We start from the raw sequence: 5,235 nt of genomic DNA, 5'->3' as shown, positions 1-5,235 counted from the left end.
TAAGAGGAATGTTCCGTTAGTGTGAGGCCATCGGTGTGGAGAGGAATTGTTGAACCGAAGAGTACACTGTGGGTGTCAGAGGAGAGCTTTCCACGTTTGGGAAGTGCAGAGTAGCAGGACGTGCACCAGAAAGTTGTAGAGGAAGCAAACAAGTCGAACACCACAATGGTATAGGGAAGGATGGCGAAGTTGAAATGAATGAAGTAACCAGCAGAAAGCAAGAGGAAGAAATAGGGACCGCTGAAAAGCAGCAAGAGGCAGAAGAAACGGGTTTAAAGACGAAATGAAGGTCAGCAAGTCGGTGAAGGGAAGCGCAAATGATAAAGGTAACAGTGAAGGAATTGAAGAAAAGCGAGGGTCAGAGGTTGTCGATGGCAATGTTGAAGAGGAAGCAAGCCTGGATGATGCTGCCTCTGTAACGAGAACAACCTTAACTGAGCCCTCAGTGTCACAAGTTACATATTCGGGCAGTGGAGCTTCCTTGCGATTGTATCAGAAGAAAGTGAGGGATAAGGAAGCGAGGAAGTTGGTAAGAAGGGTCGTGGTAATGCTTCGAAAACGAGAAGGGTATCTGAAAAGGCAAAGAAATGTGGCAGAAAAGCGAAGGTTTGTATCCATGACAAAGTCGTTAAATGTAATACCGTATAAGGAAGTTGCGTCTCCTCCACCGTTAACCGCATTCGTACCATTTAATGCAAGAATATTTAGAAGTGAACCGAAACAAAATGAAGTGATTGAACTAGCAAGATTTTGGGAGTTAAGTGTATCTGAATTGAAGATACACATTTGCACAAAGAACAACAATCAATGAAAGTTGATACAATATTTAACACAAAGTCATATTGGAGTTATGGAAAGCACAACTAAAAAGTGGTTGGATTTATTTTCTTACAACCAAGGAGCTTAAAGCTCAGCTCCGCCGATTTTCGACTGCGACAGAATTGAGCCATGCTTGGGCTGTGCGTTCGTTTCCGCACAGGGAGCATACATGTGAAAGATTTTCACCCATTTGTTTGTAGTTTTTAAGAAAACAATTTTTTAACTTTCCCTGGCACGGCGGTCCTGTGGTCGGCAAACCCTGACCAATCCCGGCTTCGTCCTGGCTTAGCCGCGCTCGTGGCTTGGCTAACGCCAAATCGTCGATGCGATGGCGGAGATCTATGGGCGAAGGTGAATGTTTTGGGTATGTTCCATGATAATTGCTGTCGTTAATAGCCTCAAAGATAGTTTTGCCGGTCTTCTTTAACAAGCCTTACAGGATGGCCTCGTTGTGCAACGACGGCCGTCGTGAGCGGACATTCTGTGCCCGCACTGTGCTTCATGCTACCAACAAGACCTAACACCTAACGTGTGACGTACACTTACGCATTCTCAATAGCTTTGGCAGCGCACTATGCGCGGACTTGCTGCGCGTGCAGAAAGCACCACCAAAGCTATTGAGAACGAGAACGTGCTCGAAGACGAAGTATTCCTTATAAGAAACATAATAAAACGGTGCGGTGGTCCCCGATAGCTCGTGACAGCTATTTCAGCACGATACAGCGGCCATGACGGAGTGTAAACACAAACTGGTTGCCAGGCAGAGCTGGCTAGGTGTGGCTATCCAATCCGCGCAGTTCCAAGTATGACGTCACAAGTGGAACCGCCGCCCGGTAGTTTTTCTCAAATTTCTCACGAAGGAGTATGGAAATTTGGAAAGCAATGTGCGTTTATGAATGAAGTTGGGACCACGGTTCTGAATATCACAACGTCTTCATACTTTCGGAACAGCAGCGGAGCTGCACTTTAAGGATAGATTCAAAAAAGACGTCGATGGGAGAGCAATTGCAGTGGAAATAGCTGATGGAGCAGGAGTACTTGAATAATTAACGTGTATGGCCCAAACAGAGCAAAAGAATAAGACGAGTTGTAGTAAGAATGGACTTCCGTATTATTTTATTAGGACTCAATTTTATACCTCGCGAAGGCTTTAACTGCGTAACTAATGCTAGAGATACATCATCAGGAAAAACATACCAACAGTAGCGGTGCCAGGCAGATGGAGTGGGCGATATATAAATCCCAATTAGAAGACGTAAATCATACTCAAGACTCAATAAAGAAAGAGGAAGCAGAAGTGAGAGCAATGGGGTTTCTCGGTTCCCATCGCCCATGACGAATGAACGTCAAGTTGCTCGATTATCCACAAGTTCATCAACAAGTCAGAGTCATAATCCAGAGATAGGCCCAGGATTGTGACAATACTTTTCATTGGTGGGAGAAATTTGAAACGGGTGTAAAGAACTGCCTTACACTGAAGCATACACTCAAATTTTTGTCATGTTTTCTCTACTAGTGCTTCGCCCACAATACCAGGAAATTTTATTATTTCCAGTCTCCTGCACAGTTTTGAAGAGACTACAAGATGACGGCGTACACGTCGGCGCATGCGCATTTGTCGTACACCGGAACTCTCGTGGGGCCACACAGGTAGTCGTACATTTCCATGCAGCATGGGTCGATATTGTTCGGATCCACGACCGTCATAGAGCAGGCGTTATCTGGAACACGTACAACGTGACGAAAAGAATTACGTCGTTCGGACAAGAGCGTGAATATGCTGTATGTTACCACTGAGGATCACCGAAGACAGTATCATCTAAGCTAAAACGTTTAACATATAGCGGCATGCAAGTCTAGCACCATCACCTGTAGAATGTTGAAGCTGGAGCATAATACATCAAATGGCTCAGGAGTGCATCGAGGAAATACCTTGAAAACGAATTACATGGTCTATGCCGCTCATAAGAATTAGGCACGTTTCAATCGTCCAACCAGAAGAACCTTAGGTGGTCGAAATTATCCGATGTCCACCCTGTGGCACATGCTGCGTGTCGCCGCACAAATATAGGTAGACTCACCTTACGTGTAAATCTACGTCGAGTACTAAATACAGGGTGTTTCACCTAACGTGATAAAAAATTCTAACTGGGGCCGTACTCGCCGGAGGATTGTGTGGCTTTCGGCAATGACCTTCTGGAAACTTTTGCCACCATTAAGGAAGGCTTTGGACAATTTTTAATTGCGGGAAATTTTTCAAATGAACTTTGAAAACTGTCAAGCGAACCTTACTTTTTTTTTACAGTAATATGAAGTCCTCCACGGATAACCACAGACCCAACAAAAACTATGCACAGTATCGCAACAGAGATAGTCCAAAAAATTAGTAAATTATCCGCTTCAGCCCCGCCTGCTCGATTGTCGCAAAGAACTGCGCAGGGGAGATGCGGGAAGAGGAGGAAGTGTTCCCGCCTCCTGTTTTGTTTTCTTTCCCCGCTTTGACCTTGATGCTCGTGACAACCGTCTTATCACAAAAAAGGCGAAAGGCGGGGTACTTCCTACTCTAGACGCACATTTGGCGCGCGCTTCTTTCCGAAAATCGAGCAGGCAGGGCTAAAACGGAAATTTTACAATTTTTTTCGACTATTTCTGTTGCGATACTGTGCATAGTTTTTGTTGGGTCTGTGGTTATCCGTGGGGGACTTCATATTGCTGTAAAAAAAGTGAGGTTCGCTTGGCAATTTTAAATGTTGGACTGAGGAAATAAATTTGTCCAAAGTCCCACAATCCTCGAGCGAGTACGTCGTCAGTTCGAATTTAGGTGCAACACCCTGTATATACCCTCTTATAGCCACTTCGTTTGTCTTTCGTTGCCTTTGTCTATAGGCCAATCCGCAAGGCCTCTCTAACGCACAGGAAATGATGATGCCGCAACACAGGACTTACTCACTAATTACTCACGCACTTACTCTACTTCAAAATCGTCTGTTTGGGCTTTACTTTTGCCAAAGCTAATAAGTTGTCCAAGGATACGATGTTCCATCGGTAAACGATAGCGTGCCGGTGTCAATTTAAATACTGTATCCTTTATGTGCGGCATCTGCTCTACTTGTGATTGGTTTATGGTAAGTTTGGAAGCCTGTTTCAACTTCTTGCGTTACATGTGCAATCGACGTGTTTCACGTGGCGCCTGTGACCTTGAACGCGCCAGGAACTCTCGCTCCGCACTCGATAGATAGCGTTTTACACATCCCTATTAAGGCGGAACACCTCCCTCCACGCGTGTAGTTTAAGATATTTCAGGTAATTTTCGTGTTTCGATTACTTGTGAATATTCGGCCATCGGACGCACTTCCCATGAAAATCAAATTATTGGTCTGGACAACGTAAACGAAAAATAATGGAGTTTAGCTACCTTTTTTGGTAGCGCTGTAGCCGGTGCATTGCGTCACAAAAAATCTGCGGTGCACCATGTCACAAGAACGCCGCTGCTCATTTGACAGACTCCACTCTGACCGAGATACGGAAATGTTACTTACAGGATACTCTGACGGGTCTGTAAATAATGCAGCTCCCGCACTTCAGGTAGAGGACAGGGAACGACGAATACTCCCCGCTTGGAGCTGCAATAAGGAAATGAAGAAATTCAGGCGGCATCACACACACAACACACAGTCTTCGATGTTCAAGTTTCTTGGGAGTAGTTAAGGGGGGAGTACCTGTACCACAAAGAACTCGAGTACTACGAGGGGTGTTGAAATCCAACCGGGACTTTCTGTCTCCTGAGTGTACAAATGGCTCGCACTACTTCTTTTTCGTCATTTTCACACGCGACAGGCGCTGTGATCGCACAGGGTTTGCGTGCCGCGCAACGGCTAACCCGACAACAACACGTTGTCATGGGCATCGTGCGGAAAAACGGGTTTCGCCTGCAAACGCGTTCACCTGTTGTTAACGTCACTGTACTCTTTCGTGCGCATTACTGAACAGTGTAATGGCGACACGCTTTGTCGCATGCCGCTTGTTCCTAATTTTCGGCCATCGAGTTTGCATCTCCCGCAGACGACGTGGGCGACATCATGTGAGACGCGCTGCTCTGACACTGAGCGACCAGCGATATGGCCGAGTGGATTAAAGCGTCCGCTCGTTGGGGGTAGCCGAGGTTGTGGGTTCGAATCCTACCACTGGCTGTGCTGTCTGAGGTTTTCCCGGGGTTTTTCGGCAAACTTTGCAGACGAGTGTCAGTACGATTACCCCTGAAGTCGGCCCAGGACTCACATAAACGCCTCTGTCTCCCACTCCTTCCTGCTGTCCACTCTCTATTCCTCTGTCCCCCACTCCTTCCTGCTGGCCACTCTCTATCCTTCAGGTTCTCGCTCACACTGTTGCTTTGCGGCGCTATCGTGGAACCAAAAA

The 5,235-nt window shown here is 46.2% G+C and overlaps 1 long non-coding RNA gene across 1 annotated transcript; it reads right to left on the bottom strand.

The window, feature by feature from the left end:
• Positions 1-2,346: 2,346 nt before the first annotated feature.
• Positions 2,347-4,589, bottom strand: LOC135383156 (uncharacterized). The gene is made up of 3 exons (XR_010419701.1): positions 4,539-4,589; positions 4,359-4,442; positions 2,347-2,540 (listed from the first exon to the last, which is right to left on the bottom strand). It is a non-coding gene; the product is annotated as an uncharacterized LOC135383156 (long non-coding RNA).
• Between the last annotated feature and the right edge of the window lie 646 nt (positions 4,590-5,235).

This window comes from Ornithodoros turicata, chromosome 2 (genome assembly GCF_037126465.1).
Source record: "Ornithodoros turicata isolate Travis chromosome 2, ASM3712646v1, whole genome shotgun sequence".
Lineage (NCBI taxonomy): Eukaryota > Metazoa > Arthropoda > Arachnida > Ixodida > Argasidae > Ornithodoros > Ornithodoros turicata.
This window is presented reverse-complemented; position numbering and strand designations above follow the sequence as displayed.